At 41.0% G+C, this 12,587-nt stretch overlaps 1 protein-coding gene and 1 pseudogene across 4 annotated transcripts in view; one reads left to right on the top strand and one right to left on the bottom strand.

Moving 5' to 3' along the window:
• CCDC68 (coiled-coil domain containing 68) overlaps positions 1-5,944 on the bottom strand; it is a 45,758-nt gene extending 39,814 nt beyond the window's left edge. For 2 of the 4 annotated variants that reach the window (XM_036417889.2, XM_036417890.2), the window contains exon 1: positions 5,799-5,944. The gene's annotated coding sequence lies outside the window, so the exon portion shown is untranslated. The remainder of the gene's footprint in view (positions 1-5,798) is intronic. The other 2 variants (XM_036417891.2, XM_036417892.2) reach the window with 1 other exon arrangement.
• On the top strand, positions 2,768-3,513 carry LOC118707507 (annotated as a pseudogene).
• Positions 5,945-12,587: the final 6,643 nt, after the last annotated feature.

The raw sequence follows: 12,587 nt of genomic DNA, 5'->3' as shown, positions 1-12,587 counted from the left end.
GTTTCTCCTTACCTAAAGAAATCGCCTTAAGAAGATCTGTAAGCATAAACTGTCAAGTGTAACCTCCTAAAATGAATTTGCTCCTCAGTAGTTGGCACAGAGCAGGATGAATGGGTGTATGAGAAAACAGCTGTGACTGACTGCTGTTCAGGATTCCCCATTGCTAAGAGAGGCATCCCAAGGTCAATGCCTATGCAATGTTAGGAGGTTCTTATTTGCTCTGTTCTATAGGAAACATACAGGAAAACAGCACCACCTCACAGGAATCTGGGTCATTTACAATTTCTGTCTAGCTCCTAAAAAAATAATTTAAAAACCACACACAGGAAAAAAAGGAGTGGCATTTCTTCTGTTTTGGATTTTCTCTGATCTAACTAGAAAGAGTTCAAACAAGTGCCTGGTTTTGTAAATAAAAGAACAGATATATCAGTTTAAGTCTTTAGCAGTCATAGAAACAACAGAATACTAAAACTAAAAGCTTTTAATTCTAGATACTCTCCCTCCTAATTATTGGCTAAAGGGTATGGATGATTCATGCTTTATGTTAAGTGTACCACTGAAATGTGTTACCAAGAAGTGCTTATATTTCGAAGAGTAATTCAATTGTCACTGTTAGGTCTAAGGATCATCAAAATTCTCTTACTTTAAGTGCATACATTTGGGATGAAACGTAGCAAAGGAGATGTATCTTCTTTGCAAATATTAATGTCAAGAGTTAAACATCTTCCAAGTTCAACCTAAATGACTGAATAGCCCTAACTGGCAAGGTTCAGTTGGTTGAGTGTGATTGATTCCTGGTCAGGGCACAAGCTCAGGTTGAGGTTCATTCTTGGTGGTGTATAGGAGGAAACTGATCAATATTTTTCTCTCTGTGTTTCTCAAAGATCAAAAGGAACATTTTAAAAACATTTTCTTGGGCTTCTTTCTATCAGCATGAGGTTTACTATTCACAATTTTCATGGGAGTATCACAGAAAGATCAGTTATGTCACATTCTGGAAAGATCAGCAATTCATACCAGGAATATATTTTTTCATAAATGTGGCTCCCCTCAGTTATTTTCAAATTATGCTACCACAGAAGCTTAGACCAACATGTCTGCCTTACTACCTAAATGTAATTGCAGAAATGAGTCACAACCATACAGCAGAATGAATATAAGCAATAAAAACACACTGAAATGTTCTATGACCTGAATGAACCTCAAAAACATTATTTTAGGTGGAAAAAAACAGATGCTGATGACCAAATATTGTATGATTCCATTTGTATAAAGTGTACAGAAAAGTCCAATGTAAAAAGACTTTTCATTTTAGTGACTGCTGGGGCTGAGGGTCAGTGAAGCAGACAGCCATGTGGGGTCTTTTTGAGATAATAAAAATGTTCTAAAGCCGGATTGTGGTGATGGTTGTACAATTCTGTAAATTTACTAAAAATCATTGAGTTATACACTTGAATATACTTTTCAGTATATAAGTTATACCTCTAATAAAGCTGTTTTTTTTTTTTTGTTTTGTTTTTAAGAGGAGGGGAAAAAAGAGGAGAGGCAAGAATGATTTGAATAAAGTTACTCTTTACCTCTGGGAGGAAATATAATTGCTGTCATAATATACAGGAAAATATAATTTGATGCATAGAATTTTCTCAATTTGAAGTTTTTCATTCATTTCTTCCTCCTAAATTATTGACATCAAATACTAAAAGTTTAGTTCTTATGAAATTTATATAAAATTAATAGTTAGCTATTTTAGGTTTAATATCTCAATATTTCATAATATTTATTAGACAGACCTCCAGGATGATGGGCAGGTACAAAAACTCTGTTGGGCAGAAAGGAATGCCTAGCTAGAGGCACACTGGGAAAACAAGAACCTTGCCCCCAGGGTAACCTATCCTCCCTTAGCATATCACTGGTCATGTGACCTTTTCTTCCCTAATGATAACATTTAGGCCTCAGTTGTATTTCCGCTCCAGGTCCGGAAAGTCAGCAAAACCAAACAAATGGCACTGTGGCTACCTCAGGACCAGCTACACTGACTAATGGCCTCCCCACCCACACATCACCCCCTCACTTTCCCCACCCTCCATTCCCCCACTCAGCCCTGGCACCAACCAATCAGTAGAGACCAGGATCCTAGAAGAGCACGCCTGGAATGCTGATGACTATTCCATTAAAACCCTCCTTGAGACCTCCTCTAAGACCTCCACATGCAAGGCAAACGACCCAATGCGTGTTCTCCCTCCAAGAAGCACACCCTTGCCATTTCCCACTGGCACATATCCTCCAGCCTCTAAGGGAGCACATGAGACTGGCAACCAAGGGAACAATGGGCAGCTCATCCCAGGCTTACCCCTGAACTGTCTCTAACGCCCCCTTTTCTCTGGCTTCCCAGTGAACCAGAGCAGCCCAGCCTACACTCTCCTGTTGCCTTGTCTATGCCCTTCCTTGTTTACTGTCTCAAGTGAATTTTGGCTGCCATCATTGACTCAATGTCGGTGCTGGGCAGCCAGCCCTTCCCTTTGGATATCCCACTCCCCATTCCCTTTCCCTAAATAAATTCAATTTTCTTTGATCACCGTCTGAGATGGCTATTTAGCCTTCCTGCATGCACCATCCTCCACGTTCACCTTTCAATATTAAACCCAGAATACCTGATTCTTAAGTCCTTCCCCAATCTAAGCAAAAGAGAAAGCATTCCTTCCCACTCCCCTTATTGCTTGGCACTGATTGCCTGTGCATCCCTTTCCTCTGCAGCTGCCCAACTCCTGAATTAGCCAACACCATGGGGTTTGGAGATCTGTATAGGCTCATTGGTCTCCAGGTGCTCAACAACTACCTGCAGACAAGAGCCAGATCCATCGAGGGCTCTGTGCCGTCACAAGCAGACGTGGCAGTATTCGAAGCCATCGCCGGCCTACCACCTGCCGAAGTGTTTCATCCCCCACGTTGGTATAATCACATCAAGTCCTACAAAGAGGACAAGGCGACAAGGCCAGCCTGCCTGGAGCGAAGGTAGCTTTGGACGAGCATGGCCCTGCTGATGTGGAAGACACCACAGGGAGTGGAGCTACAGATACTAAAGATGATGATGACATTGATCTCTTTGGATCTGATGAGGAGGAGGAGGAAAGTGAAGAAGAGAATAGGCTAAGGGAAGAACATGTTGGGCAGCAGGAGTCAAAGAAAGCCAAAAAACCTGCACTTGTGGTCAAGTCTTCCATCTTATTGGAGATGAAACCGGGGAATGATGAGATGGAAATGGCAAAATTAGAGGATCGTGTCAGGAGCATTCACGCAGACAGCTTGGCCTGGGGCTCTTCTATACTAGTTCCAATAGGACATGGAAGTTTAAAAACTTCGAATAATAGTGTGTGACGGAAGACGATAAAGTTGGGAATAGTCACGCTGGAGGAGTGGATCACTGCTTGTGAGGACTATGTGCAGTCCGTGGATGTGGCTGCTTTCAAAATCTAAATCCATCCTGGATCATTGCCCTTAAATAAAACCTTGAAATATATAAAAAGAAAGAAAGAAGAGAAAACCACTGACCCGAATAACACACAAGTTCCTTTACAAATTATTTACGTCAGTGTAAGACAATATGTGGTTTGAAACTAAGCTGGTTTAAATCACTGTCAAATCTGATGATCATTGATGTGGTTCCTAGTCTATGGTCTCAGTGTCCTGGAGGATTCCAATGTTGCGCCAATTCCAAAAGGACAGGAATGTGCACTATTTACACAGGGCTGGGTCCCCTTGAGGCTCCAACACAGAACGTGGTTTTCTACAGGAGGGACACTCAGGAAGTATTGGTTCGATGGATGCATTAATAAGCCGAAAACCCAGACACACCAAGTATTTTCTAAAATTGAATGGAAACACACACAGGATCTTGTTTTCCAAACGCAGGTCAATTTTCATGCTTGTAAAAGGTAAGTTCAATTAAACATGTAATTAGATTGATAGTAACCTTTTGCCATCATGAACTTTTTTCAGTGAATACATGGTCATGTGATTTTGATGTAACTATCTCAGTTCAAAAGATTTGAAACAACTACTTCTAAAGACTTTTAAATTCCCTCTAAAATCTTCAATTATATATATATAATTATATATATATATATATATTTATTTATTTATTTATTTTTCCTGTCCTTATCCCAGACAAATAAGCATACACTTCACTTTTCAGATTTAGCCAAACCCTAGCGTACTTTTCATCTTTGGCCGGAACTCAGGTGAAGCCCACTCGATGTCCAGCACATTGTAACCCATAACATGCTTGTGTTGATTCATGGGCCGTCAAGGCGAATAAATAATACAACCGAAATAGTGACTGTTTATTCCGAAAGCCTCTTTGTAGTTAGAACAGGTTGAAGTCATTTAGCAAATCACAAAGAAAGGCTCCTTCTTAGGAAGTTTGCCTGGGGCCCAGGAAGTGGAAACTGTGTACATTCTTCCTATAAACCCAGGGGCCCCAGGGAGGGCATTCCTCTGTGTCAGCGACTTCACTGTCCAGGAGTGTGTGTGTGTGTGGGGGGGGGGGGGGGGGGGGGCGCTACAGGAAACAATAGCACCAATTGTGTCTGTCCTGGTACCTGAGACTCCAGCTCAGATCAGATTTCTGGTAAACCAGACTTCTGCAGAGCTGAATATTTAATAGCGTTAGGTAAAATCAAAAGGACAGACTATCTTTCCCCCCCCCTCTTGCAAATGCAGAAAACAGTAATTCCCCTCCGAAATTCTCTGCTTCACCTAGTCTACCTATGCCAAGAAATAAAGGAGGTTTGAATTCCTAAAATAAAACAATATAGTGTAACGGTGAACTGGCACAGTTTCAGCTACATTTAGGGCTAATTGTGTCTTCCATTCTATATAGTATATTTACAGGCAAATATACTCTTTTATGGGCAAAAGTGGGTTAATAGTTGTTCCTCTGGAAAAAGACATGCAGCTTATGACAACAGCTTTATTTACTCAAAAAGAATGTCACGATGGCACAGTAGATCTACTTTTGCCCAGCCCTGTGTGTGTGTGTGTGTGTGTGTGTGTGTGTGTGTGTGTGTGTGAGAGAGAGAGAGAGAGAGAGAGAGAGAGAGAGAGAGAGAGTGAGTTTGTGTGTGTGTTTTTTCCTCTTTTCATTACGAAGAGGCTGAAAACCACAGCCATATCATCATCTCATCTAAACACCAGCCTTGCTCGGTCTGTACCGGCCTTTCGGGAGGGTAACACTGCGCCTTGCACAACTGCAGGGCTCCGGAACTTCCAGCTCTGCCATCCCACCACAGCACACCTGCAGCTACAGGGTCCAGGAGGAATGAATGAAGGGCAAGTCAACCACCTTCATTCATTCATTCGTCTGGGCTCTTAATTGCGGGAGCAGTGACCTGCCAGAGCCCCTACCTGGGGTTTCACAGGTACCAGCAAGTTTTCCGGAGGTCTTTCTCCTTGGCCCTGACAACAGAAACCTCGGAGTCCTCTGGCAACCGAAATCCTGGGCTTTCACCTGGCTAAGGAGGACTTATTTTTGCTCTAGGGGGAGGGGGAGCGGAGCTTGGGGGATAGGAAGTCTGGGGAAGCTCATCTCTCTTCTGGGAGGAGCAGACACTTCTGGCCTAGGGAATCCGGCACAGAAGACCGCTTTACCTGGAGGTACACTCTCCTCCCAAGGGCCCCTAACAGGGACAGGTCTGTCCCTGGTTAACTGAGCTGCGCTGGTGGGACCGGCTTCAAGAGCGCCTGGATGCCCGCCCACCTGGGGGTGACCCGGCGCGCGCTGGGGGCCGCAGATCGCCTACCTTGGAGGGCGCTGAGGGCGCGCGGGTTCGGAGCTGCTCCTCCCCTGGGATCTCCCGCTGGGTGGCCTGGGAGGGGGGGGAGGTTGTGGCCTTAGGAGCTGCTGGGGTTCAGACAGACCAGCTCCGCCCGGAAGGGCGCGCCCGGGGCAAAGTCCGGCGTCCCCGTGGCTCCGGGGAGGAGCCTGGGCTCCTGCCGCGCCCAGACGCACACTTTCTGCTACCCGCACCCCGGACTGCATGGCCTGCACCCAGGGCTCCCAAACACCGCACACCTCTCAGCAGAGATATAAGAGGGATAGTTTATAAAGAAGGTTCTGTTTGCACTCTAAATTCATAAACTTTTGTTCTTGTTGAAAATTAAATTTTTTATTTTGCAGTAATTTCAGATTCACTTAAAAGTTGCAGAGACAGCACAGAGTGCCCTAACCCCCTCATCTGGTGTCCCCTAATGAGAGAGAGAGAGAGAGAGAGAGGAGCTTGAAGATTGGGCTCCAATTGGAGGGATGAAAATTGATGTTTCTTAGGTAAGTTTTGGTTAAGTTACCCTTGTGGTTCTATTAAATCGATAAATGCATGTTTATAGACAAACCTGTTCCAAACTTAGCCATGGATGTTTATAACAACTTTAAACATTGGAGAAATCCAGAGGTTGAGGATCCTTTGTTACATTGCTTTGGTTTGCTCATGTTTGCATGTGCAAGTTGGTCCCATAAACACCACATTTCCTCCTCTGAGCTGGGGTCTGGCTCACTCCTGCTTTCTGAGATCCTGTCATCTCTCTTCCTGGGCTTAACACTTCTTGGAGAGGGATATGTACCCCTTTAGTCCAGGTAAACACAGAGCTAAGCTGTTTTCTATATTTCAAGTATTTTTTGAGAACATTGCTAAAAGTAATAATAGTTAAGAAAAAAAAAATTGTATTTAAGCCCCAGAGGAAATTGACAAATTTAGAGGGGAGGGTGAGATTTCAGTGCACTTTTCTGGGAGAGATGGGGAACTTGACCTGAAAGCATAATTTGAATCCTTATAAAGTATTATTTCACAGTTCTGCAAATGGACTACTTCCTAGGTGACTTCAGTAAATCTCATATGAAGGGAAGCTGGGAAACTCTCAGGATTAACCAGAATGTGGAGTTATTAGCAACCTACATTGTAGGCAAAGAAACTCTGGTTGTTGTTATGAGTTCATCAGTAGAACAATTAGCAAATATGTATGAACAATATCTGAGTGTCTACTTGTGTGTACAAGTCTGTCTGAACAAGTGCACCTTTTCTAAGGCTCCTTTCACATAAAAGATACAGAAACCATGACACAACCAAGGGTATATTCAAAATACGTGCCTCCTGGTTTGAGCAGTGGCACCAACCGATCAGAAAAGCTATCTACCATAACCAACTGGTAGACTAGTAGATGGAGTAACCCAAACCAGCTGGAGGCCACACAGTTTGGTGTATTCCTTTGGACTTGATGTGTTCTGATTTTCATAATCTTTCTTTCTGCTATAAGCTTCACCCCCTCTGACTTAGCAGTAGCTAGAATAATAATATCACTTCCCTCTGTGTTGTAATCCCTTCCCCCACATGAAAGAGGCCTAGACAACAGTGGAGGAAGGTGTGGTGATGTCTATTCTAAATACTTCATCCAGGTATTTCTATGTTTGGAAGAGGGATGTGAAGCCAGAGCAAGGCCATGGGAAGGTCATGTTAGACAAAGTTTTTGGTTATAGGTAAGAGCCTAAATGTGAATATGACTTGTCTTAGCTTTCTTTTGTTCCCCTTCTCTTCCGTTATCCTTGTTCTACCTGCAGTTGGAAAGGATAATGTCAATATACTCCAGCAGCTCATTTTATTTTATCCTTCTTTTATTTTTCTTCTGCTAGAATAGGGGAAAAACCTAATATATTCCCAGACCAAACAAGCAGAACTTTCTTTACTTATCTGTTTCTTAAACCTATTCACAACATTACAGTTCCAACCCTTACTTTATGGATTAATAAAAGAAAGAGAAAGATTTAGAGGAAAATGCAGCATTCCATTTCAAAATTTTATGACTAAAATACCCATTAGATATCCAATAGAGAGATGTAACATTGAGGTAGTTTTATATGGGAGTCTGGAGTTCAATACTGGGTATAATTGTATAAAAATAAATATGTGAATTATTAAAGGCATTGAAAAATTATAGAACTGGATGAAATAATCAAGGGAATGAGTATGAAGATAAAATACTGGGATGACAAAAAGAGAAAGAGGATGTAGCAAAAATTAAGAAAAAAAACAGCTAATGAATTGGAAGAAAAACTGGATATACATAGCTTTGAAGTCTCAGATATTTTTGTAAATTTCATAATGCCATAAAAATAGGATTCAACCAGAAGTCTATTTAACCAATTATTATGACTCAGATGGAACAATTTAAAACTTATATATCTATGTTTTCATGATAATAAATGGTGAAATAATGATTACAAATCAAAAAGGAAGATAGTTAGGACAGTTCGAACAGGTGACTCTGTTTAAAATCTGTAAAGAAATCAATTAGCATCTTGTTCCTGAAAACAGAGAGTGGCCAAAGTCACAGCTTATCTTTACTGGCAAAGAAAAGTCCCCTTTGTGAGCACTTGACTTGTGTGTGTGGTATCAGATGGTCACAGACACCTGGGGAGTCACATTTCAGCTGCTTTGGTAACAAAGCAGTCACAGGGCCTCAGGAGTCCACAGCTGACCCTGAAATTCTCCCTCTGGTACCTCAGCTCCTCCTATCCCACATCACTGGTTCTCCCTGGGCTTTGGGCTCACTGACACCCTCACACTTGAGCACTAAGGGGTTACTGCTCCCCTCTCTATGGCCCTGAGAGATTCTTTGAGGATGGATATTTACTTAAAAAGTTGGCTTAATCAAGTAATTACTAAATCACCTTAGAATTGTTCTGCAAGCTACAGGGAACTACATCTCTCACAGATGTCACAGGTGCAACAGGTTGCTCAGTTAGTCCTGCACCAGTTTTCTAACCATTGCTTCTCACAGTCCTCTCTGGGCCTCTCAGGGCACAGTCCTTTCCTTTGGGCTCTCTCTGCTGTGCCCTTCTAGGGCCCCTAGAGCTGTGCTTTAGCTCCTGGTTTAGCAGAGGAAAAGAAGGTGCTCCTGAGTCCTCCTGGGCTTCTGGGCTTACAGTAAGTTCTTGCTTTCTACAGGACATTATTGCTAGAGCACCTTTTCTCATGAAGCCACCTTCCGCTCTGCCCTCTCTCTCTCTGTGTCTGTGCTGCACAGCTGGCCAGAGCCACATTCATTGCTGTCTTCCTCAGGAAAGTGAGCATCTTCATTTGTCCCCCTGAGCTCAGACTTCAGATGGTCCAAGTGGTGCCTTGTAGCTCAGGTTTCATCTTGAGCTTCTTGGCAGGTATCATGTCTCTTTCCCAGGAGGAGGAAGAATCCCAGCCCTTCTAGTTCTCAATCTCTGGACTTTCTTCAGGCCTTCCCAGAAAATTACCTTGCAGGCTGCAGGAACTCTCCCATTCATGGTTTATTTTCAGAACAGAGAATTCTGCTAAGTCATATGCCAAAGGAAGAAACTCTTTCCTGAGAAGCCCCAAAGACTCACTCCAATATTTAAGGAAATAATTCTCCAAGCATTGACAATGGCAAAATGATTTAAATGTCCACTGAGCACAACATTGAGATGATTCCTACCAAAACCCAGGGGTGGGGGTACATGTCCCCACAGTTTCTACATACATCTTTGCCTTTAACAGTGTAGTGTAACATTCTGACAAGTACAATAATAGAAATACGCTTTTGAAACCTAAGCAAGAATAAAATAATATACTTATTTACACTTCACAGTCTTCCAAAAATAACTTCAGGCAGAGTATCATAAATATTCCTAATTACCTTAATAGTTGGAAGAAGATAACATTTATTAAGAACTGTGAATTTAAAGTGAGCTAAATACCTGAGTGAAATTAACCCCAAGAACGAGATCCAAGTATTCCAATATTGATTTTCACTGCAAAGAAATACTGTTCTTTGCCTTACAAAATTAATTAAGCTCTGTGTTAATTAATCAGTACGCCTCTATAATGAGAGGCTGCCAATCACCCTGTCAGATTGTTTACAGTTGAAACTGTAGCCGAAAATTCATCTGGTTGATGATCTAGGTTAAATTTAACACAAGTTTTAGGACCTCAAACCTAATTCCAGACCACAACAGTGATCCTAGCTTTAGAAAGCCGTAATGCCATTAAAGCAACCACAGTCCAGATCTCAAAGGTACTTAGCTGAAATTTATCTGAACCTTCCTAGGCTGTGAACATAGGACTGATACACAGAAAATCAGTGCATATTGTTTTTCTGCCTCATAAAGCAATATGATTGATAAATAATTTATTTTTGACTTTTAACTGTAGAATTACTAAACTCTTTGGCATCTTTACAACTAAAAGGGTGTCAAATAGGGATAAATATGCCACTGATGTGTGAAAAAAATATATAAACAATGGTTTCAATTTTTACTCTGTTTAATTTTTACTCAGGAACTTAATACTTTCAGCCAATTACCTTTCAGTGATTTTTCTTCTCCTTTGCTTGTGTTACTTATACGGATCACCTTTCCTTGAGAATTGAAGCTATAGGATTCAAGCTATCTTAGAGAAGTGTTATCTCTCTGGCACTTATGATTTTAAAATTAGGGGAAACAAAGCCTCAACAGGGTTTCTTGGACTGAGATTTTTATTACTAGGTGTGCTGGTTAATAATGCAGATTTTTTTTTTTTTACTAGATGGAGTTACACATATGTTGATATATATATGTGATTTGATATGTATGCTATTTTGTTGTATTCACAAGCTTCAAAACTTCATATGTCAAATTTTCTAAAAATGTTAACATCATAGATATTTAAATGCTCAAAAATATCAAATTTCATGCCATAAAAGAGCATTTGTGGCAAGTTTTAATCCATTACTTTATTTTGAAGAAAAGTGCTGCTGAAAGTTATCTTATACTTTGGGAAGCTTATGGCGAACATGCTCCATCTCCAGATACTGTGAATGCTGGTTTAAATGCTTTAAAAGTGATGATTTTGATGTGAAAAACAAAGAACATCCAGGTCAACCAAAAATGTTTGAAGACCAAGAATTATAAGGATGAAGAGGCATGTCAAACTAAAACACAATTTGCAGAAAAATTAAACGTTGCTCAGCAAACAATTTCCAATTGTTTATAAGCAATGGAAAATATTTTAAAGGAAGGAAAATGGGTGCCACATCAACTGAACAAAAGACAAATGGGAAATGGAAAAGTCATCAGTAAAATGTTGCTTCAATGGCATGAAAGTCTTTTGCATCAAATTGTGACTGGCGATGAAAAGTGGATTTATTTGGAGAATCCCAAATGCACAAAATCCTGGGTTAATCCAAGTCAACCATCAACCTGGACTGCAAGGCCAATTGCTTCAGAAAGAAGACAATGCTCTGCGTTTGGTGGGATCAGGAAGGTGTGGTATATTATGAGCTTCTAAAACCAGGTGAATCTGTTAATACTGATTGCTACCGACAACAAATAATCAATTTGAACCATGCTTTGATCATGAAATGACCAGAATGGACCTGAAGACACGGTAAAGTAATTTTGCTTCATTATGACGCACCATCACACACTTCAAAACCAGTTAAAGACACGTTAAAAAATCTTGACTGGGAAGTATTAACCCACCGGCACTTTCTGAGCAGCACTTCAAAATGTACTGAGAGGTGGAAGATTGGGTCTCTGAATGGTTTGCCTCAAAACAAGAAAAGTTCTATTGGGATGGTATCCACAAATTACCTGAAAGATTGGGGACTGTGTAGCTAGGGATAGACATTACTTTGAATAAAGCACTTTTGATGTTTCTCTTGCAATTATCGTGTTTTCTTTGATTACAAAATCTGCATTTTAACTGGTAGAACATTCAATCCCCATTATTAACCAATATCCGCATTATTAATCAGTACACCTAACAAACCTCCTATGTGATGGGAAAACTTGTTCAAAGCAAGGACTCAATAGACTCACACAATGTTTCAGTCTCTCACATTACACTGGACGGGCAACAAGGTCTCTTTAAGCCTCGTTCATTATTGTTGGCATTAAGATTTTCATTCATGTGGTTTTTTTCCCCTTGAGTAAGGGCACAGGAATGAGAAGGTGAAGGTTAGGGCTAGGAATTTGAGAAAAAGAAAAATACACAGGGCACAACTAGTCTGGGAGTTAGCCCAAGTTTATGATCAGAGAAGAGTGAGGTGTTCAGACGAGGGCCAAGTTCAGGGTTAGGCAATAGTTTCAAGCAGCACCTTTCAATAAAGCAGCCACTAGCTACACATGGCTATTGAGTACTTAGAATGTGTCTAGTCTGAACCGAGATGTGATGTAAGCATAAAACAAACACCAGATTTCAAAGACCTGCTATGAAAAAAAGAATGTAAATGTCTTCATGGATAACTGTAATGGTCACATAGTAAAACAATGAGATTTTCAATATATTGTGTTAAAATATATTGCTAATATAATATCTAAAACTGAAAAAACATTTGTGGCTCACATTGTGTTTCTATGGGACAGCTCTGGTTTAGAGTCATATTCTTAGAGATAAGCCAAGCTTTGGACTGCCCCTGGAGGGAGCGGTGCACTCATGAGGAACTTATTTCTTATAAAGGTACCTGACCCTATCATGATCCTCATCTGCATTATAAGGTCTTTTATGTTCACTATTGCTTATGAAGATAGCCACGGTGTCCATTCAGATAGA

This window comes from Pipistrellus kuhlii, unplaced genomic scaffold, assembly GCF_014108245.1.
Source record: "Pipistrellus kuhlii isolate mPipKuh1 unplaced genomic scaffold, mPipKuh1.p scaffold_m20_p_6, whole genome shotgun sequence".
Classification (NCBI taxonomy): Eukaryota; Metazoa; Chordata; class Mammalia; order Chiroptera; family Vespertilionidae; genus Pipistrellus; species Pipistrellus kuhlii.
Note: the sequence above shows the minus strand (reverse complement) of the source record. Positions and strands in the feature narration are given on the sequence as shown.